The following is a 23,476-nucleotide window of genomic DNA, read 5'->3' on the forward strand; positions in this document are numbered from 1 at the left end:
GGTGGTGCGACCGGTGCAGTAGTACCCGGCGCTGACTTCGGGGGTGGGGCCGTGTTTAGAAATAACACAGATTTCAATAGCACCTGCTGCAGAGTTCCTTATGCGTCTTGCAGTTATCGAGGCAACAATAAAAATGTCAATATAACTGGTGACCAATGTTCCTGCTGGAGAAAAAACGAGTGTTGTCTGGTGGCAGTTTCCACTCATGATAAATTAGCAGAGAGGGTTAATATGCCTGCTGCAAAGAACGTGTACAACCATACTGTGTTTTATGTGGCTAGATCAGTCATTTCTGCTTTTGCCACAGAGATCATTTTCCAGTTCATAAATTATTACCCTAATATAGCACATTGAGATATGAACCGCCATGAAAGAGCTGCACGCAAGCTCCATGGTATAAGTGAGAAAGTTGTTTTTTCCCCAGTCTTTCATTATCCTAATGTTGCTAAAAGTGGTAAAGCCAATCACTGTGGTACTTTTTAAATCTTGAGTTTGTGCTTCTCAAGGCCCCAAATTCTTAAAATATACTGCATACTAGTATCTGTCACTCCTACACCTTGTAGTATTCATTGTCTTATGTAGCATTTCCTATGGACTAATTTACATAAGTATGATTCATTGGCTCTATATAATGTGTGTGTGATGTAAAGTGCTCTGACTGGTATCAGTAGCGCTATAAAACAAATCAAATGCATGTGAGAGAGGGGCTATTGGAGCATGGTAGTGAATACATTTCCGGAGGAGGTTTTGGGAGGGGGGGCCAACAAAGTTTGCGGCACTGGTCGCTACCAGCGCTAAAGCCAGCCAAGCATGGCAGCATTAAGCCACTTACCTGTATGCCGCTAATGCCAGCATATTGAATGGATTTATCAACTTTACCAAACAGTATTGACCTCCCAAGAAATTTTTATATAGTAAAATACGTCAAACTCTCACCCCTTTCCCCAGCACAGGGCCAGGATGCCATGACAATATCCCTTTTGGAAAGGGATCTGAATGGGGCAGGTTCCCCTCCCTGCTATTTAGTGATTGATTTTGCACTGGTGTGATTCCCTATTCTTAAAGAGAAAGCACCCTCTTCCCAATCTGTAAGAACAAGGCTACAGATAGCCCACAAAACTATCACCAAATTACCCTCCTTTACCCTCTGGAAATGTAGTTGCCCAATGCCTTAGAGCACCTACAAAACTGGGTAAATGACAACAGAATACTACCTAAGGAGCAAGCCGACTCACGAAAAACGTTTTCCAACATCATGAAGTTAAACCTAATCGTCGAAACAATACACCTGATTAAAACATCAACCTATTTTTGCACCATTTATAGAATTCTCTATATCTGATCTTGACAAGATCAGCCGTACAGTAATATGGCATAAATGAATTTTTCTAGGCATCGCTAAAGCCCTTTTCAAACTACTCACATCTCATCATACTGACCACTGGTTCAAAGTTTTGTTGGATACTGACAGGGTGCTGAGTGCTCAAATATCAAACGAAATGCATCCAAAAAGAAAAGATATTTACCCCCCCCCCCTATTATTTTGGTTATACCATCATGCTTGTCCATCTACACTCCAGCAGGTAAGCACGCCTCCCCAGGAAAGAATCTCAACACAAATAATAAGATTCACACCCTGCTTGATGCTGAGGATCATGTCATCTGCAACAGCGACTGCAATATTATCCGACTACACAAATAATATTTTCTTGAAAATAAATGTAAATAAAGGTAAAAATTATGCGTTTTTTCAAAATTCAATAAAAAATGTACTGTAACAGCTCTGGGGTAAAAAGTTACAACTTCTTAGGGTAACTATAGTCCAAAATAATTCAAAATCGCTTCTTATAAAACAGTTACAGTGTAAATCCAGAGCCGACCGAATAGGGATCCGCAGGTTTTACAATGCCGCTGGGGGGCGCCACCTTGATCTCCTGTTAAAGGTCTATGAATTCAAAGTTCCTGCTAAACTGTTAAAGCTGAATGCTTCGCTCATGAAAAGCTGTCCAATAGGACAAAGGGGAAAATATTAAAATATGCTTTCTGAGTACCTCAATTTCCCCCATACAAGCAATTCCGTTGGAAGCAGAACTGACTAGTGGGGGCAAGAGATCTCGGCACCACTCTGAGCTGGGATTAGCATATATTCTGTAGGCCCGCGGTGGCTATCTAGGAGAGCTAATCTGCACATAAATCGATTTTTCTACAGCAGGAACATACACTTTTCAAAGAACATGAAAGATGCTGCCTTCATTCTTGGACTATTACGATATTTTAACTGTTTATCAAGCTAAGTGTTAGACTTAGCATCCTTGGTGTGGTTTCCCCTGAATTTTTGCCTCAACCACCTAGATTTTTTCTGGTAAACTGGATTTCGTTTTTGCTGGCTTAGACGCTTTGGGCACTTTGCCACTACTGATCAGTTTCAAAGTGTAAGTGCTCCCTGTTTAAAGTTCTATTTTTATTGGTTAGTAATTTGCACATTTGAATTACTGGTAGGCCCCTAGTAAAGTGCACTAAGTGTGCCAGGGCCTGTACATAAAATGCCACATGTGGGCCTGCAGCACTATCCACATGAGTAGCTCTGGAAGTGTAATTCAGACGTGTCACTGTAGTGTCTGTGTGTAGTTTTAAAACTGCCATGTCGAGTGCATCTACTTGCCAGGCCCCAACCGTCCCCTTTCTTACATCTAAGGCACCCCTCAGGTTGGCCCAAGGTACCCCCGTGGGCAGGGTGCAGTGAATGTGAAAGGTTGGGCATATACCGTTGTGTTTTACACGTCCTGATTGTGAAATGCTGCCAATTTCGTTTTTCACTATTTGAAAGTCTATCTGTCCAATAGGGTAACATGGGTGTATAAATTTCCATTGGGACAAGATGGAGGAATTGAGTTTAAGCTCTCTGAACTCACAATTTAATAAATTGTGTGTTTGAAAATGCCACTTTTAAACAAAGTAGCAAGAGAAAAGATGAAAGAATGCACTCCTTCCCTTTTAATTCTAGCAATTTGCCAAACTTGGTGGAGAAATTATTATAAATTATTGTGTGTGAACAGTGATCTGTCCCAACGATCACAATTCTATTAAAAAATTTCCTAGAGGGCACGTAATTGCGCTCCTAACTGTCACATTGCGAGAACAGGAATATTTCCATATCATAAACAACTTTTTTTTCTTTCTTTTAGCCATAATCTTCGTATTCAAAGTAAACCGAGCTATAATCACAAAGCCTTCATCCACAGTTCATCCATACTTCCAGCATCACGGCGAGAACAGAGTAATTCCAGGATGATTCATTAACTCCTGTATGCCCGCCAGGCCTTCAACAGCGACACGTTGGAATGAATCATACACGACAAGTTTGCTCATCAAAGGTATTTCTTTCTTATCACCCAATGCATTTCAGGCCGCAAGGCCCCTTCGTCAGGGGTCACTGAAATGGATAATGAAACAGACATCTCAACCATCTGAACAAAACAAGCTCTCTACATTAAAAATAAAATAGGGATGTAAATGAAACTCCACACCCCGATCATTTTGCCCTCTATTCACCCCTTACCAACAATCGTGAACCAGAAATTCAGAGTGCTGATTCTATCCCTCCTCCCCTTTATCCCTTGCCCAAATTCAAAAGTTAAAAATAATCCAGTGCATGAAAAATTAATAATGATCCCAAAACCTTGCCCATACTTGCATAAGCAACATCCTATCGTGAACCCATCCATAAAAGCTCCCACTTAGACTAGTACCAACCCCTTTAGTGCAATGTGACTTGTAAACTAATGCATCACCTTCAAAGCCGAAACCAGCAGCCTCATCATAACGTGCAAATCCATTCGCCACTGCCAGCATTCAGTTTGACTCAAGTCTTTCCGAACGTAATTTTATAAGCATGTGCACTCCAGGAAACAAGTGTGGTTCTAACCCCATGACCTGATCCGATTGAAATTCAAATGCTTAAAGACACAGCTTTAGAAAGTAGGCATTTTCTTGTTTAACCATTCTGTGTGCCTCTGCTGTTTGTGTATTGGCTGTCTGGTTTTGGAGTGTCTGGAGCCGGTGATGTGCATTCACTTAGATAGCCACAAGGGGGGTTGAGGTGTGTCCTGCATTTCCTGGGTGACATATAGCTGAGCTGAATAGACCTTGGTTGCATTTAGAGTGGGGGGAGGAGTTTCACTTTCACCTGAATATGATGTGTCTCCTTTGCACAATGCTGTGTCCACCCCGTGGTCCAGCTACACCAGAAAGATGGAACTGGTTTGGACTGGGCTCACAGACCCTTGCCACAAAGAGAACAAAGAGAAAATGGGTTATAAGTATTGGACCCTAAACGCAAGAGAATTAGATCCCTTCTGGACTCAAGAGGAACCTCTGCCAAGGAGAAAAGTTGGAGAGCTGTACGGAGGAGCACTGCCCCTTTGCTGTGTGTGCTTTCTAGGTTGGCCTGGAGCTGCTGCTTCGGCCAAGGAGTGGACAAAGACAGGAGCTTTGCTGTGAACCTTCTTGAAGAAGAATCTCCAAGGGCCTGTGTGTGCTGGCCTCCTGTTCTGAAGTCTCAAGGCCACAAAGACTTCACCTGCAACCCACTGACAAGAACATGGACTCGTCTGGAACTCCTGTGTTCAAAAGGGCACCAATTCCAGTTCCTGGGCCCTGAGTATTGTAGTTGGTGCGACAAAGCAAGACAAACAACTTTGGCGCCATCAGCGATGTTACCACTTACGACGCGACCTGCACCAAGTCGAGGCCGCCGCTCGTGAAGTGCATGACGCACCACCCCGCCTGCACCACAGCTCCGACGCCTACTGATGCCTGCAATTATTGGCCTTCCCAATGCCAGTGTTCGCACAATGTTGTCACTGCCAGCATCCCACTATTGCGAATCCGATAACCGACGAGGGTGACTCACAAACTCTTCAACTGTGTATCCAAACCGCCACCTCACTGCCGACACGGCCTAACTTCCCCTGCCCTGGATTCTACGCCTCGCCTCCTCATGGACTCAATGCACTGCCTCCCCCATGGAAAGCAGGGAACCAACCTTGACGCCGAAGCCTCACAACTCCATGATGCTCTGCATCATCCATAGACTTCTATTTCCTAGGTACTGTTGTTTGGGGGTCCGTGTGAATCTATGCCCGGCACTGCGCACCTTGCGGTCGGCGCTGTACTTTGGATTTATGCCTGTCACGAAGTCGGTATAGCCCCATGTAGAGGAATGTGTTTCTGTAAGTGCTATTTTTGAAGTAACTGTTCTAAAAGGGATATTTTGATACATGTCTGTTGGATTTTTGTCATTTTGGTTTTGTTTGGTTTAGATAAAGATACTTTACTTTTCTAAACTGGTGTGGTGTCCATTTGTGGTGTATTCTCTCTGTTATTGTGTGTTTTGAGTACAAATACTTCACACCTTGCCTTTGGGAAAAGCCTGTTTGCTCATGCCAAGCTGGGGGTGAACAGTGGTTATCTAAAGTGTGTAATACCTTACCCTGACTAGAAGGAAGGGTCCCTACTTGGAGAAATGTGCATACCTCTGCTAACTAGAGACCCCCATTTCTAACACTAAGAAACTGGTCAACGATGCAGTATCCCAGTTTAGTTTTTCGCAAAGACGAAAACCATTGCTCTTCAACTACATCACTACAAATCATGGAAACATTTTTATTTTATATCAAAAGAAGCTGCATTTACTAAATCCAATTCAGCGTGAACTGTGAAGAATCTTCTTACTCACAAATACCCCAGCCATAAGATCATGCATGGGTTACTGGACCATCAGGAATGCATCAGGAAAGAATTTGTCCGCATGGTAGTGGTCAGTATATTTATTAAGGGGTTTTGTACAGTGCCAGATCAACAATATTCTCCCAGACCAATCATGGCCACATATGTGGAAGTCCATTTACTTGATTTATGCTCAGGCTTCCATTGTCACAGTACCGTTCATCAGTCAATCAATCCATCAATCAATGAGGATTTGTGAAGCGTGGCTGCTTCACCTGTGAGGGTCTCGAGGCGCTATGGGCTAATGCTGCGGGATCACGCTACCTGTTCCTATTGATTGGACATCCAGGTCTCGAGGTCTTTCCTGAACTGCTGGAGTGATGGTGAGGCTCTGAGGTGCAGGGGGACTGCTGACTCAGCTATGATGCTTGTTTGGAAATCCAAGTAGATCTGCTGCAGACCTTACCAGTGTATACGTCAGCGATTGATATTAAACTAGAAAGATTAAACAAATTAATAGACTGTGCCGAAATGGAAGCTGTGAAAGCAGAAGGACACTGTACTTGCACTTCTTTAATAGATGATCTGACATCAGTTCTGGAGGAGATGAGTTCATTAATAGAACACTTTAAGAGAGTTGCATTAGACACCAACACCCAAGTCAGAACATGGGACAAGGAGGTTCCTGACAATATTAAACTAATAAAAGAACCAAAACCGGAACCTGTAGTACGCCATGTTACAAGATAGACTTAAATTTTCCAAAAATTAACCCAAACAAGGGCTACAACTGACAAGTCATTTGAAGCATGAAAACTCATTGCATCCAGAAGTGGAAGATGAAGCATCTCCCATTTTGGAATTGCCTGTTTTAGCTATGGAAAACTAGAAAAAACAAAAAAGCAGACTGAAAACAAAAAGAAGAATAAGTAACCATCAATACTAGGGCAAGGGAAGAACAATCTTCTCTTATAAATTCCATCCCAATTTATGATACACTGTGGAAACAAAATTATCTAATGAGTTTCCGAATTATGATCAGCAGAATCACATTTAAAAGGGACTCAATCTGCATTAATACATTGGACCACAAGGAACCTCCTTGTACATAAATTCAGAATTAAGTAAAGCTTACCAACTCAATAGTCAATAAATTGATGGAACAACCCAAAAAGGGACCCGGAGTATGAAAAAAAAATAACAAATTAAGCAAAAACAAACAGGCTGAACAGCTTCATGAGCATAGTTAGAGTCTAAACCGAGATGCACCTGACATAGCAAAACACAATCTCCCCTATTTAACACTTCAGCTAAAGCACATAAAACAACTTTGAGGAAAAATAATTTTGCGCCTTATCCTCAAGCCAGCTCACTGCTATTATGGCTTGAGATCATATAAAACAAACCTTTAAGTAGCCTTCCTGCCACTATAATGAGATAAGAAACAATAAGTGAACATTTAAAATTCCTCTTTCAACTAGAATACAATTTTAAGGGAAAGATAACCAAGTGAATTGTGGCAATAGTGTAAGGCTCTTAGATGCGTTGCCAGCATTGGAAGGCTTAGAAACTAAAGATATCATGGCGATAACTTTTAAACCATCAAAGAATGGGGAACAAAAGGAACTCAAAGAGGTACCTTTTGTAAACAAAGTGACTTTATGTTTCACATGGCCTACCAACAGCAACTCTTAATTGGGGAATTAAGATTCTGCTCCCAGAACTGGACAAAAATCCCTACCTTTGTTAATGAAATCTAGCTTCGTAATGACCACGATCACAAGTGAATATCAAGGTGAAGGGCTCCCTTTTACATGGAGCTCTAGGAACTGGTGGCTGTTTCGATACCACCAATACAAAATTAATAATAAAATATAAGAGGCAAAACTAGAAAAGGATGGTGCTAAATCCAGATAACCAATAGAGCTGGGAATTAGCTCCATCACATCACTACTACTAGCAAGAAAGCACTCAACAATAACAACTTATTCATAGAACATCAGAGTAATTACCCAGAGCACCACCTTCCGGGTGCTGCGCACAACCAACGGTCGACGCAGCCCCGCCCACTGCGTAGAAAGCCCGCACCGCAGCAGAAAGTCCGCTGCGGTAAACAGGTTAAAACAGTCCTGTGATTGTAGACATTCACAGCGGGTTGCAAATTGCAACCTGCCTAGTGAATATTAATTAAGCTGGTCATTTTGTATTCCCCTGCGACTCGTTATTTTGTGGACTGACCAATTAGTACAGAGGCTGGTTCACAAAATAAAATACAGGTTGCAAAAAGTTGGTGCCTAATTTGCGACTGCTTTTTTGAAGCAGTTGCTACGTACATCTGACCCAAAGTTATGTAATATGATGGGCTGAAGAGATTGGATTGTGCTGTTTTCAATTAACCTGTTTTTTTTTTTTTACATTTTTATTTTTGGTGCAAAACAAAGATGGTAGGTACATTGTCATCCATCGCATTTCCATACATAAGTTACTAGGTGAATGAGGTGAGACAGCATTCACAAAGGCAAAACTTATAACATCCACAGTAGTATATAGCATTGCGAGTTTCGTCGACGATGTGATGAATAGGAATATACTTGTGTCGAAAAAATACAGTTTGCAATTTTGTGTTTTGTTGGCTACTATCCGTCTGAGTCTTGCCGTTCGCTCCTTGCAATAAACATAAAACAGTAAAAACAGCACACTTTAGTCCGGCACGTACTTGAAGTAGTAGCTTTCGGCACTCGCAGCACAGTCCATCTGTAAAGAGAGCATTGTATTGTTGCCTAGCCCCCTAGTTCCCACTCCCTCCCATGCCACCTCCCACGGCTGCACCCACCCACCTCCGTTGCGCTCGCCCTATTCACCTAGTTACAACCCAATCAACGCTCCTCGTCACTCTCTGACCCTCCGTCATCATCTTCCTCCAATGGTTCGCAGATATCCCCCCTGTATGCGTTCCAGGATTGCCACACCCCGTTCCATTTACGTGGGTTACCCCTCAATTTGTACACCGCCCTTTCAGTCAACATGAGCATGTCCATGTTGCGGAGCCATTGGGGTAGCGTGGGGAGATCAGCCGACCCCCACTTCTGTGCTATGTCCCGTTTCGCTGTTACCATCCCCACTGTGACCCAGGTTCTTGCATGAAAGGTGAGGTCAGTCGGCTCCCAGATGTTTAGCAGACAGAGCCGTGAGTCTAGGGTGAGGGTGGTATGAAGAGCTTGGGCCATCGTGCGTATTACCCGTTGCCAGTAGCCGACTAACAATGGACATTCCCACACCGTGTGTATGAAGGTCCCTTCTGCCCCGCAGCCCCTAAGGCAATATGGATGATCCGCCCTGTGCAGTTTGTGGAGTAATGTACGGGTGTAGTAGATTCTGTGAAGAAATTTTAGCTGCACTAGGCGAAATTTAGATGATATGCCTGCTTCACGGGGGGATGCCATGGCTGCGTTCCAGTCATTGTCGTCCAGGTCACCCACTTCCGCCATCCATTTGTCCTTCAGTTTCCCCAGTGGATCAGGCATATTGTTAATCAGCTTGCGGTATGTCAGCGATGTCGCCCCTTCTTGCATGAAGTCAGTAAGTAGCCGATCCTCCAGAGGGGAGGATTCGGGCAGGGGTGCGTCTGGTGAGATCGCTGCCTGTAGTGCGTGTCGGACCTGGATGTATCTGTAGAGCTCTGTGTTCCCCAACTCATATTGGTCCTGCAAAGTGGCAAATGAGATCACTCCTTCCCTCGTCCACATGTCCCCCACCGTGGATATGCCGATGCTGTCCCATTGTGCGAAGCCCTTGGAGCGCCGCAAATGGCCCAACGCCTTTGTGTCCCACAGGGGTGTAAGTTTCGTTATGACGCCATCCCACTTCAACTTTGCCTGCGCCTTGTACCATATACGGACCGTGTGTTTCGTAGGCCCCGTGAGTTTTGCCGCCACTCCACGGTGATACAGTGGGGCCAATAAGGTGTTGGCACCCAGTTGTGCCCTGTCGGCCTTGTACGCTGGGCCTTCCTGCGGGGCATGTATCCATTGGTTAAGGATTTTGAGTTGGGCCGCCCAGTAGTACAACTGTACATTCGGGAGGGCGATGCCCCCGTCGTACCACCCCCTGTTCAGTTTAGTGTGGGAAATGCGGGCTGGCTGGTTGCCCCATAACAGGCCCGAGATTTGCGCCGTTATTTTCTGGAGGTAGCCATCCGGCACCAGATACGGGGCGTTCTCCAGCACATATAGGAAGCGCGGCAGAGCCATCATTTTAAATAGTGCTGCACGGCCAAGGAGTGTTAGGGGGAGATCCTTCCAATGTCGCACGTCTCCTCGGAGATGAGCTAAGGGGGGTAGTAGGTTGAGGCGTGAGAAATCTGCCTCGTTACGGGTGATATGAATCCCCAGGTATTTAAATGACGTGTGGGCCAGTTCCAGTGGGCAGGAATCCGGGAGAGGCGGGAGTGGGCCTCGCAGTTCAAAAATGGTGGACTTAGCCCAGTTGATGGTGTAACCCGAGATTCGCCCATGAGCCGTACAAAGAGCCAGGAGGTTAGGGAGACTCCCCTCCAGATCTGTGAGATAGATCAGCATGTCGTCTGCGTAGAGGGACACTCTGTCCTCCCATAACGGGGTCCATTGTATCCCTTTCAGGAGCTGGGTGGTACGAATCGTAACCGCCAGTGGTTCTAAAACTAAGGCGAAGAGCAGGGGTGAAAGCGGGCAGCCCTGTCGAGTGCCTCTGCCTAGGGGGAAGGTGTTTGAAATATGGCCGTTGGCCGTCACCTGCGCCACCGGGTCCTTGTACAGCATTCGTATCCAGGAAAGGAACACCGGGCCAAAACCCATACGCGTGAGTACTGCAAAGAGGTAGCTCCATTCCACCATATCAAACGCCATCTTGGCGTCCAAGGAGAGGATGGCAGCCGGTTCTTGCAGTAGTGGAACTCGCGCCAACACGCCATGCACCCTGCGGAGATTTAAAGCAGTGCTGCGGTGTGGCATGAATCCGGACTGGTCCGGGTGGATCAGGTGTGACAGAGTTGGCAAGATCCTGTTCGCCAACACTTTGGCAATAATTTTGGCCTCCGGGTTCAAAAGGGAGATCGGTCTATATGAGGTGCATTCGTTGGGGGGCTTACCTGGCTTTGGTATCGCCACAATAGTAGCCATACGCTGATCGAGCGGCAGCGTTCCCTGTGTTCTAGAATCCTCGTACATATTGAGTAGGGGTGTGCTTAAGGATTCGGCCATGACTTTCAACCACTCAATGGGTATCCCGCTGGGGCCCATCGCTTTGCCTGGATGAAGGGCGCCTATGGCCATCTGAATCTCCTCCACCGTGAGAGGTGCGTCTATGTCCTCGGACATCTCAGGTGTCAGCTCTGGCAAGGGAACATGGTTAAGGGCAGTCTGCACCTCCCCCTCCTCTACCACTATCTCTGGGGTGTAGACTGAGGCGAAATAATCGGCGAGGACGTTTACTATCTCATCGGGGCGGGTGTGGTTGTTGCCCTGTGGGTCCACAATCTGTAAGATATTCTTCCCCCCCCCTGTCTTTTGTCTAACCATGCCAGCAATTTACTGGCCTTGTCTCCAATATCGTATACCCTGTGCTGTGTAGCCGCAATGTCCGACATCGTGACCCTGCGCATGTGATCTGTGAGGCGGCGCTGGTGGATCTGGAGTTCGTGAAGCGTGTCGTCAGAGGGGTTCGCCATATGGGCCGTGTTGGCCCGTTCCAGGCCTAGTTCTATCTCGAGGGCCTCCCGCCTGTGCGTCTTTTTGTGATTCGCTATCACTGCTATGGCCTGACCCCGAAACACTGTTTTATATGCCTCCCACAGTATGGAGGGGGAGGCCACCGAGGATTGGTTTTCTTCGAAGTACTGTTGGGTTACCTTCTTAAGATCCTTATTAATTCGGGGCACTTTGAGGTAGCCCGGGAAAATCGGGAATAATCTGCGCCGCGCCATGGTCGAAGTGGTGAGTGTCAATGTGAGTGGCGAGTGATCGGAGACCCCCCGTGGTAGTATCTCGGCTTCGGCTATCGTAAGGTGTCCATTAATCAAAGTGAAGATGTAGTCTATCCTGGACAGGCTATTGTGTGTGGCCGAGTAGTATGTGTATTGTTGCTGAGTAGGGTGCAGAGCGCGCCATACATCCACCAACCCCTGTGCAGTCAAGAATGTCTGGAGCCTGTTGGGCCCAACTGCGTGCGCGCGTGGGGGAAAGCGGTCTTCTGAGTTTGTGAGTGCCATGTTGAAATCCCCACCTAGTAGTAGTTCCCCATCAGGGAGTGTTAGCAGGAATTTGCCCAGATCCGGCAAGGCCTCAGAGTGTAGAGCTGGTGGGATATAGACAGAGACTATATTAAAGAGCTTCCCCTCCCACTGGCCATGCACTGCCGCGAATCTGCCATGGTCATCCGTTGCTGTAGACTTGACGATGAACTTGGAGGATTTTTTCTGCAGGATGCCAGTACCACGGGACCCCGAGGTGAACTTCGCATGCACTACCATATGATAGCCTCTCCTATCCAGGGCCTTCGTGGCCGCTCCCGACAAATGTGTCTCCTGCAGGAGAATGAGAGCCGGGCCCCGTCTCCTTATCCCCTGCAGCACTAGCCCTCGCTTGATCTTATCCCCCAGGCCCCTCACGTTCCAGGACATGACAATCAGTGAGTTCTTCGTGGTTGGGCTATCTGTTGCTGCCATTGCTAGACTCCCAATCAGACTTCCCTGCGCCCCGAGTGTGCCAGTAGTTCTTGGTTACATAGAACATGCCTAGATACTGAAGTGTGCATAAAACATAAACTTGTAGGACCAAACAGTCCCATAGAAATAACTTTTTCAACTCTTCCCCCCTCCCTGCCCCCCTGCTACACGGACTCAAAACTGCCCGCCCCCCCAACTTAGCAGAGTGCATATCCCATCCCCAAACCAGTGTACTTGCGCGTCGGGGTGAGGGACTCTCCGCAGCCGGCAGTCTCTCATTCACACCCCCGGAGGCCCTTCACCCAGTGTCCAATGGCGGGAAGCGCTTCACAGCTTAATAGTCTCAATGCTGAAGTATGAATGAATTGTCCCCAAGCTTTCATTGTTCCTCAGTCTCGTCCACGCCGCCCTCAGCTCCCAAAGAGTCACTGTTGTCCGGCCTCCCGCCGGAGGCCTGCGAGTCTCTGCGATGGCCGTCGGCCCGATCCTTTCTGGAGCGATTCGTCCGTCTGTGGTTCTGACCCGGTCGCCATCCCTCGAGCCATTCTTGCACGTTTTCGGGGCAGTCGAAGAACCAGGTTTTGTTCTCCGCTACCACTCGCAGTCTTGCGGGGAATAACATGGAATACGGCAATTCCCTGGACCTCAGTTCCTTTTTCACGTCGAAAAACGTGCGTCGCCGACGGGCGACTTCCGCGGTGTAGTCGGGGAAGATGGCAATGGTGGCGTTCTGGATCTTGAGGGGAGGGGAGGACCTGGCTGCCTGTAGGATTGTGTCCCGGTCACGGAAGTTAAACAGACGTGCCACTATGGGTCGCGGGTTAGCCCCTGGCTTCGTTTGGCCACCCGGGACTCGATGGGCCCTCTCCACCGAAAAGAAGTTGGACAGTCCCTTTGGCTTTAGTTCGTTGGTGATATTGTTGCGCCTGGAACGCCCCTCCTGCTCATCCAGCTTCTCCCTGAGCATTCTATTGTCCTGCGCCATCTTTCCCATTTCTCGCTGGAGTTCCGCGACGTCTTCCACCAGAGATTTTGTGATCACCTCCATACTCTTGACCTTCTCCGACATTTTGTGGAGGTCTGCTCTAAGTAGGGTGACGTCCGTGGAGATTCCGCCAACAGTTGTTTGCAGTTGTGCCAAGGCTACCATGACGTCGTCCAGCGTGGCCTTTTTTCCCCCAGGGGAGTCGGCTGTTTTACCGGTCTGTTCCTTCCCTGCCGGGGATCCGGTGGGCTTGTCGGAGGTGAAACGATCTATGCGAGTCTGTGTGACGCCGCCCTTAGGGCCTTTCCCCGCCATGTCGCCGAAGGTTGTGCTCCTCGTGCCCCTACGCGCCAGGATGTAGGGATCAGTGCAGGCCCCCAGACCAGTCCGATACAACAACGAACAGGTCGGGCGAGCTTCTTCGGGGCGGGAGGTGCACCGTAGGTCGCCAAGTGCGTAGCGACGATCAGGTCACAAGATGGCGGGTACTCACTCCGTTGTCGATGCCCAGGCTCCCGGCACTTTAGGAGATGACCTCCGATGCTGTCAGGATTCCAGCGGTCCCTCCCTTGGGCACTGCTACCTTGATTTGCCTGAGCCGCCGTCTCCGACCTCCTGAGGTGTGGTCGAATTGTCGAGGCCACCGCCGCGCGGGCACTTCCGGTCCAAGTTCTCCGGTCAGGATGCACTTCCGGCGGGGTGAAAAGCCAAGGAAGGTCCCGGCTCTGGAGGTGTTGGCAGGCCGGTCGGAGGCTTCGACGTATCTTTGGCTACGGACGTCGGATTTTCTCGCTGCTTGTCGCTGCTCACTCCGCCCGGTCCTGGGATCCGGTGCCTGCCTTTGGGGCTTGAAGGTGTAACGGATTTTGTGTCGGATCGACGAAGAGGCCGCTTCAGCCGCGGAGCTCGTCCCTTATGCTGCCGCCATGATCGGCTGCTAGCCACGCCCCTCCAATTAACCTGTTTTACCTTCTGAGAGGTAGGCCCACCAGACTGGAAGAAGTGTTCATAGATATAGGTTTCCCAGCCAACTCTCCCACTTATCCTATATGAAATTCTGGAATCCATGAAGGTGTACAAAGCGCCTTGCAATTCTCTTGTGAATTGACAATATTGCCTTCAGCAGATGAAACATTTGGGGATTACATAACCCACAAACTCTCCAATACCCAACATAAATGTCTATCAGTAATGTTAAAAAATAACTTTGGCCTTGGAAAATAAGACTATGTTTGACAATCCATCTGGATTATTGTTTATTATTTAGCCGTATGCGAAGAGAGTAAAGAGAGAAGACACATAGAGCCCTGACCACATTAAGTTCACTGTGACTTACTCTTGTAGTACTCCTGCCTTACTCTTTAATATCAGAAGCCAGCCTGGAGTAAACCTAAAGTACTCCTAGATTTTTTATTTTTTTTGTAAAGTATTTTTATTGATTTTTCAAAATATAAGGTACAGCCATAAACAAAATAAACACCACCAAATACAGAAAAGCATCAGCGACCTATGTGCATAAAACAGTATAAGGATTTATATCACAATCCCAGAAGCCCAAAATGGTCGCACCAAACCCCATGTTTTATGATGCTTCTGAGGGCAGCCACATACAGCATACACAGGCTCCTCCATCTTTGTATACCAGTCCATGACTCTCTACCATGCAAGCAAGTCAGGGCCAGATGCAGAAATCCAATCTCAAGTTTTCCCTGCAAGGTTCACAAGCCCACCAAACACCTCTCAGACCTCCTGCCTCCCATCTCCGCTAGCAGCCCCAGAACCACGATCTGAGGAAAACAATCTATTGGTCAACTCAAAGACATCAGAGAAGAACCCCTAAAAGCTGGGACCCCTGCCGCTGTATGACGGGGCACAACCAAATCACATGATGGAAATCTGTGGTGTCAACACCGCAGCAATGACATGCAAGCGCAGGAAGCCTAGCAGCCCTCCACAGCTGCTCCGGCTTTAGGTAGATCACATGAAGTACATTAACTTAGATCACAGGGAACCGGGAGGAGATGTCCAGCTCCCGTGGCGCCATAAGTGCCTCCCTCCATTCCCCATTATCCACAGCCCCCAACCAGGCATCTCAATGCATGCGAAGAGGTAGGATCAAGTCCCTGGAGTTAATGATCCAGGACCGATAAATCTGCGACACTCCCCCTTGACCCAAGGGGGAATTGAGGACCTTAACCTCCGTAGGGCTATATTCAGGGACCTTCACCAAAGCAAGCTGAAGAGAAGATAAGGCATGTAAAATCTGAAAGAAACAGAAAGAACTAAGGGGCAGATTTACGAGCCAGTGCGCCACATTTGCGCTGCCGTTGTGTCACTTCTGTGACGCAGCGGTGGTGTAAACTTTGCACCACGTTGCGCCCTATTTAGATTGTGATAGATCTAGGGAGATGCATCACATTGTAAAGCCCTGCACCAAAGGAAACCTGCATCAGGTTTTATGTGAGCGTTCTGGCGCAGGAGGGAGGGGGGGGGGGGCGTTCTGTTGCAGCAACACTTCAGAAAAGTGCCTGAGTGAACTCTACGAGATTTCACTCTGTCATTTTTCCGACGCCGTTGCAATAATACCTTGCGCCTGCTTGAAGCAGGCGTAAGGCGTGACGCGCACAACTACAAGGAGAAAGTCAGTCTGTTAGTGCGCCAAAAAAACCTCTAGATGCTCCAAAGAAAACTGTTCACCAGGTTCTAATAGCTTGCCCAACGCTTGACATGAGTATAGTCTCCATCAGCCCACCCATTTGGCGGAGCTTCGTCATCTGGAAACCTGTGAGAGTAGGGTCAAATGTAGCCAATGTTGCTCCAAGGCTAACATGAGTGAATACTTGACCTCATACTCCCAGTGATCTCAGCCAAAATAATTGTTCAAGATATGAGACAACTGATGGAGTGCAGTGCAGGTGAAAAAGTGCGAAAAATAAAAATGACTAGAAGAACAAAAAAATATGTTTAATGAATATTGCCCAAATGCCATAAGTAAAAACCGCCTGATAGTATGGAACAAATTTACTATCTCCTGGCAAAGAGTGAGGTCGACATGTTTCAGCCGAATTGGCTAGCTAGCCCGGCTTTCTTCAGGACCTAATCGATGTTAAATGCTACTGCAGGACAGAAATACTATTAGTGAAATGTGTTACATATAAAGCTTTTCACATAGAAGAATGAGTAGATAAGTGGTTTGTTACCACCCTACCAGACATGAATCCAATGTATATGTAGGGAAGAGCTATCTCTTGATTCCCAACTTGCTGTGGGAGTAAGCCTCACCTCACCCGGCAACTGCTCGGTGGTTGAGGCCCCGCTCTGTCCGTCGGTACCCCCTTGCAGTCTGCAAGCAGTGTGGGAGGTCACCATGTTGAGGATAGGCCAGGTTGGAACAGTGCTGGAGTTGCGTCGCGCCCGCGACACAACTCCAGCACTGCACCAATCTTACTCCGGCAGATGCGAAACACATCTGTTTATCCTTGTGCCATGATGCGCCGCATTGTAAATGCGACACATCTGTGGAGGCGCAAGGGGAAACTTGAATCACTCATCTTTCGTGGCGCATCCCTGCTGATTTGCAGGGATGGGCCTGGAAATGTAAATCTGTCCCTAAGTGTGGTGTAAGTGAAAATCTTCTTGTAAGTCAGAAAATGGGCATGTAGGGGATCCCGGCCTTACATCTCCAGTCCCAACTGAGCGATGTCATTCACGTCCCATCATACGAGCCCATTTAGACCTGCCACATGTCAGAGCAGCTTGCTCCTCCAGAGGGGAGTCTGCAGTTTGATCCTACCCCCCCCCCCCCCGCTTTCCCCCCCACCCAGACCAGTCAATATGGAGGTGGCCCACCAAATACGTAACACTACCCCATTGGGGTCCAGTAAAGTGCAAGGGTTCGGTAACCCAAGCGGTCAGTAATCTTCTCCCACGACTTGAAGGAAAGTTCCACGCGATACACCGGATCTTCAGACCACAGGGTGGGAGGTCCAGAAATAAAGCTGCATGTCAGCTCCTGTCAGATATCCATCAAAGGTGGACTGTACAAATGTACGAAACGTTATACACGGAACCAGATGGGTCCACAAGAAAAGACATATAAGGGCCTGAACTGAGCAGAACCAGGATGAAGGGTACTCCTAGCTTAACCCATCTGCCCTGTTAAGTATCCATTTACGCATTGCTGACTTGATCCAATAAAATCCGTTTGGCCAGGTGCAGGTGCAGCACAGAAGGGCCTATAGAAAGCTCTCCGTCACTACGCCTTGGAGGGGTGTGCAAACTGGTGCATTCTCATTTTAGGTGTGAAGCATTCGGACCCTTGAACTATTTGCCGGCAACACAGTTGACATGAAACACCTGCACTGCAGACAATTTAAACATGAGAAATATAATTTCAGCCCTAATGTGAATCTCATAAAGTCAAACTATATTGTTTATTAGGCACAGTTATCCGAGATGCCCGGAATCCCCTCCCTGTGCTCTACATGCGTCAACTAAACCAGAGCACAGTAATCTAGCTTGCATTGTGTACATCCGCATGAAGTGAGAAGGAAGCAATGAACTGTCTACGGCAGATAACACAATGCATTCAATGAACAACTATTCAGTGCCGAACTGGCCCGTCGTTGTAGAGTGAAGGCAGCACGGCCAGTCATTGTTATTACCGTGTATTGTTGTCGGAGGTTTCGCTTCTCTCTCCTCCTTTGTGGTCCTCTCCACAGCGATGCTATAAAACGGAAGCGCTGCGAGGGAAGGCTGCAGTCTGTCGGCTCTGTGATAGCGCGAGGTGCATGGTGTGGTGCTGCCGGAAATAACGGTGTCGCTGTAGTGCTGGCCCCACACCCTGTGCTTCGCATCGGCACAGACAGGGAGACAGGCCTCGCCCATCGACCGTGCCGGGATTGGCTGCTTCGCCCTCGCTGGTCCTCCGCAGACTGATGGATGCTGACGGGCTGCCCTGCACACCTTAGACTGCACGCTGCTACGCTTAAGGCAGCTAGCGTGCAGAGATGCTGCCTGCCTCCGCCTCGTCACAAACCGAGACCGAGTTGCGGACGGTATCACTTCGAACTCCGGAAACCACAGCGCTCATTTAAAAACACACAGTACGGGCGTGTTTCTGTCATTTCTCAGTTCCAGTGCTAAGTCTAATAGCAAAGCGAGGGCGCGTGAGCGGGGTGCTGGGAGTTCCCTTGGTCGGAGAAGACCCACAGCGCGGTGTTCCTGATGTCAGTGGCACGCTTGCCTGCCTCGATGAATCTTGGCGTGTCCTCGCCCGGGGACCAAGCATCTTCTAGCGGGTTATGTAGCCATTGTCTCCGCCAGCGCTGAGTGTCTCTGTGACGAGGGTCCCTCTCAGCGCCAGCAGCGGAGGAACACAGTCACAATCATTGATTTTAGAATTACGATCTCATTTAAAAGCTTACTAACATATAATGTATTACTCTAAAACTGTTTCCACCACAGATGTTCCTTCCATCTTTTGCATGCATATGTTCAGCAGAACCTCCATCCAGTGCGCACTACGTTGATGGAGCCTGCCCAAAGCCCATGCTTACTGCTGGACGTGTGATGAAGCAGGGGAGAGACAAAAAAAACAGACCCGAGTACCATGGGAGTCCGCAGAAATTTTTCCAGGGAGGGGCTAACCTGGCAAATGAAGGGGCGTGGCTAATGTTAATCAATACGGGCAGGGCTTAAATGTCAGACAAACAGGATTGAGTAATGCTCAGGCCAAGCTGAGAAAAGAAAGTGGTGAATTCTGCATTTGAAACTGGACAACAATTAGAGCACACATGAACCCTAAAATTACACCCTGGCCCCTTAATACTCATACATTCCTGATCCCTAAAATTAGCCCCCTGGCACCCCAAAACCCATAAGCCATACCCGCCCTGACCCCTAAAATTGTTCCCCTTGCACCCCAAAACCCATACCCACCCTGAACCCTAAAATTACCCCCTTGGTACCCCAAAATCTATACCCACCATGAACCCTAAAATTATCCCCTGGCACCCCAAACCCACCCTGAACCCTAAAATTACCCCTGCCCCCCAAAACCATACCCTCCCTGAACCCTAAAATTACCCCCCTGTACCCTTAAAACATACCCACCCTGAACCCTAAAATTACCTCCCCCAAGTACCCCAAAACCCATACCCTTCCAGAACCCTAAAATTTCCCCCCTGGCACCCCAAAACCCATACCAACACAGAACCCTAAAATTAACCCCTGGCACACCAACACCCATACCCGCCTGGAACCCTAAAATTACCCCATGGCACCCGAAAACCCATACCCACCAGGAACCCTAAAATTACCCCTTGGTGCCCCAAAACCCATATCCACCATGAACCCTAACATTATCCCCATGGCACCCCAAAACCCATAACCACCCTGAACCCTAAAGTTACCCCTGCCCCCAAAACTCTCACCAGCCCTGAACCCTAAAATTACCCCCTGGCCCCTTAAAACCCATACCTGCCCTGAATCCTAAAATTACCCCCCTGGTACATCAAAACTCATACCCACCATGAACCCTAAAATTTACCTCCTGACACCCCAAAACTCATACCCACACTGAACCCTAAAATTACCCCCTGGCACACCAACACCCATAACTGCCTGTAACCCTAAAAGTATCCCCTGGCACCCCAAATCTCATACCCGCCCGGGACCCTAAAATTACCCCCTGGCACCCATATCGCTAACCCACCCTGAACCCTAAAATTACTCCCTGGCACCCTAAAACACACACCCAACCTGAATCCTAAAGGTACCCCCTGGCACCCCAAAAGCTGAATACTATGAGCTTACACTACATTTGCATATTCAGAGGGAACTGTCCTCCTTGACGTTTCCATGCATGTAAGTCTAGAACACCGTTCTCTTAGAGCATGGATACTCACAAGTTTTCTCTCGGGGGCTACATTTACAGTGTGGTTTGTGGCCCAGGGCAGGACTGGTGGGGGTGGGGGTGGGGTCGGTGGGGGAGAGGGGCGGGGCTAGAGCCACAAAAAAACTGTGACCATGAGGTTGAACACAGGTCCCTTCGTCCACTGAGCCACCAGACCAGCATACACAAATATCTCTCACTCACTCTCTCTCTCTCTCTCTCTCTCTCTCTCTCTCTGTCTCTGTCTCTCTCTCTCTCTCCGTCTCCGTCTCTCTCTCACTCTGTCTCCCTCTGTCTGTCTGTCTCACTCCCTCCCTCTGTCTCCCTCTGTCGGTCTCCTTCTGTTTCCCTCTGTCTCCGTACCTCTGTCTCCCTCTCTCTGTCCTCTGTCTCCCTCCCTCTGTCTCCCTCCTCTCTCTGTCTCTCTCCCTCCCTCTGTCTGTCTCCTTCTGTCTCCCTCTGTCTCCGTCCCTCTGTCTCCCTCCCTCTGTCTTCCTCCCTCTGTCTCCCTCTCTCTGTCTCCCGCTCTCTGTCTCCTTCTCTGTCTCTCTCTCTCTGTCTCCCTCTCCCTTCCTTTATCTCCCCCTGACTCCCTCTCTGTCTTCTTCTGTCTCCCTCTCCCTGTCTCCCTCTCTCCCTCTCTCTCTCTGTCACTCTCTCTCACTCACTCCCTCTGTCTCCCTCTCCCTCCCTCCTTCTCCCTGCCTCCCTCCCTCTGTCTCCATCACTGTGTCACTCTCCGTCTCCCTCCCTCTGTCACCCTCCCTCTGCCACCCTCCTCCCTCTTTCTGTCTCCCTCTGTCTGTCTCCCTCTGTCTGTCTCCATCCCGCTGTCTGTCACCCTATGTCTCCCTCTGTCTTCCTTTCTCTGTCTCCCTCTCTTTCTCCCTCCCTTTATTTTCCTCTGTCCCCCTCTCTCTCTCTGTCTCCCTCCCTCTGTCACCCTCTCTCTCACTCCCTCCGTCTTCCTCTTCCTCCCTCCTTCTCCCTCCCTCTCTCTCCCTCCCTCTGTCTCTGTCTGTCTCCCTCCGTCTCCCTCTGTCTTTCACCCTCTGTATCCCTCTGTCTCCCTCCCTCTGTCTCCCTCTGTCTGTCTCCCTCCCTCTGACACCCTCTCCCTCTGTCTTCCTTTCTCTCCCTCTCTCTATCTCCCTCTCCCTCTGTCTCACTTTCTCTGTCTCCCTCTGCCGCCCTCTCTCTCACTTCCTCTGTCACCCTCTCCCTCCCTCCTTCTCCCTCCCTCTCCCTCTGTCTCCCTCCCTCTGTCTCCCTCCCTCTGTCTCCATCTGTCTGTCTCCCTCCTTCTGTCTTTCACCCTCTTTCTCCCTCCCTCTGTCACCCTCCTCCCTCTGTCTGTCTCCCTCCCTCTGTAACCCTGTCTGTCACCCACTGTCTCCCTCTGTCTGTCTCCCTCCCTCTGTCACCCTCTGTCTCCCTCCCTCTGTCTCCCTCTCCCTCGGTCTTCCTTTCTCTGCCTCCCTCTCTCTATCTCCCTCTCCCTCTGTCTCACTCTCTCTGTCTCCCTCTGTCGCCTTCTCTCTCACTTCCTCTGTCGCCCTCTCCCTCCCTCCTTCTCCCTCCCTCTCGCTCTGTCTCCCTCCCTCTGTCTGTCACCCTCTCTCTCCCTCTGTCTCCCTCCCTCTGTCTCCATCCGTCTGTCTCCCTCCCTCTGTCTCTCTAACTCCGTCTGTCTCCCCCTGTCTGTCTTCCTCCCCCTGTCTGTAATCCTGTCTGTCACCCTATGTCTCCCTCCCTCTGTCTCCCTCTGTCTCCCTTTCTCTGTCTCTCTTTCTGTCTCCCTCTACCTCTGTCTCCCTCCCCCTCTGCCCCTCTCCCTCTGTCTCTGTCTCCCACTCCCTCCGTCTCCCTCTCTTTCCCTCCCTATCCCTCTGTCTCCCTTCCTCTGTCTCCCTCCCTCTATCTCCCTCTCTCTGTCCTCGGTCTCCGTCCCTCTGTCTCCGTCCCTCTATCTCCCTCTGTCTCCCTCTCCCTCTCTCTGTCTCCTTCTCTGTCTCCCTCTCTCTGTCTCCCTCTCCATTCCCCTGCCTCCCCCTGAATTCCTCTCTGTCTTCTTCTGTCTCCCTCTTTCTGTCTTCTTCTGTCTCCCTCTCTCTCTCTCTGTCTCCCTCTCTCTCTCTGTCTCCCTCTCTTACCCTACCTCTGTCACCCTCTCTCGCACTCTCTCTGTCTCCCTCTCCCTCCCTCCCTCCTTCTCCCTGTCTCCCTCCCTGTCTGTCTCCCTCTGTCTCCGTCCCTCTGTCACTCTCCGTCTCCCTCCCTTTGTCACCCTCCCTGTCACCCTCCATCTGTCTCCCTCTGTCTCCCTCCCTCCAGCTGTCTGTCACCCTCTGTCTCCCTCTTCCTCTGTCTAACTTTCTCTGTCTCCCTCTCTTTCTCCCTCCCTCCGTTTCCCTCTGTCTCCCTCTCTCTCTCTGTCTTCCTGCCTTTCCCTCCCTCTGTCACCCTATCTCTCACTCCCTCTGTCTCCCTCTTCCTCCCTCCTTCTCCCTCCTTCTCCCTCTGTCTTCCTCCCTCTGTCTCTATCTGTCTGTCTCCCTCTGTCTTTCACCCTCTGTATCCCTCTGTCTATCTCCCTCCCTCTGTCACCCTCTGGCTGTCACCCTCTTTCTGTCACCCTCTGTCTCCCTCCCTCTGTCTCCCTCTCCCTCGGTCTTCCTTTCTCTATCTCCCTCTCTCTCTATCTCCCTCTCCCTCCATCTCTCTCCCTCTGTATCACTCTCTCTGTCTCCCTCTGTCACCCTCTCTCTCACTTCCTCGGTCTCCCTCTCCCTCCCTCCTTCCCCCTCCTTCTCCTTCCCTCTCCCTCTGTCTCCCTCCCTCTGCCACCCCCCTCTCACTCCGTCTCCCACCCTCTGTCTCCATCTGTCTGTCTGTCTCCCTCTGTTTGTCACCCTCTGTCTCCCTCCCTCTTTCACCCTCCTCCTTCTGTCTGTCTCCCTCGGTCTGTCTCCATCCTTCTGTCTGTAACCCTCCGTCTTTCACCCTCTGTCTCTCTCCCTCTGTCTCCCTTTCTCTGTCTCTCTCTCTCTCTGTCTCCCTCTATCTCCCTACCCTCTGCCTCTCTCCCTCTTTCTCCCTCCGTCTCCCTCTCCTTCCCTCCATTTCCCTCCCTATCCCTCTATCTCCCTCCCTCTACCTCCCACTGTCA

At 49.3% G+C, this 23,476-nt stretch overlaps 1 protein-coding gene across 1 annotated transcript in view; it reads right to left on the reverse strand.

Moving 5' to 3' along the window:
- SLC25A53 (solute carrier family 25 member 53) overlaps nucleotides 1–18,326 on the reverse strand; it is a 110,361-nt gene extending 92,035 nt beyond the window's left edge. The window contains exon 1 of the mRNA XM_086948262.1: nucleotides 18,077–18,326. The gene's annotated coding sequence lies outside the window, so the exon portion shown is untranslated. The remainder of the gene's footprint in view (nucleotides 1–18,076) is intronic.
- Nucleotides 18,327–23,476: the final 5,150 nt, after the last annotated feature.

This window comes from Lissotriton vulgaris, unplaced genomic scaffold (assembly GCF_964263255.1).
Source record: "Lissotriton vulgaris unplaced genomic scaffold, aLisVul1.2 SCAFFOLD_393, whole genome shotgun sequence".
Classification (NCBI taxonomy): domain Eukaryota; kingdom Metazoa; phylum Chordata; class Amphibia; order Caudata; family Salamandridae; genus Lissotriton; species Lissotriton vulgaris.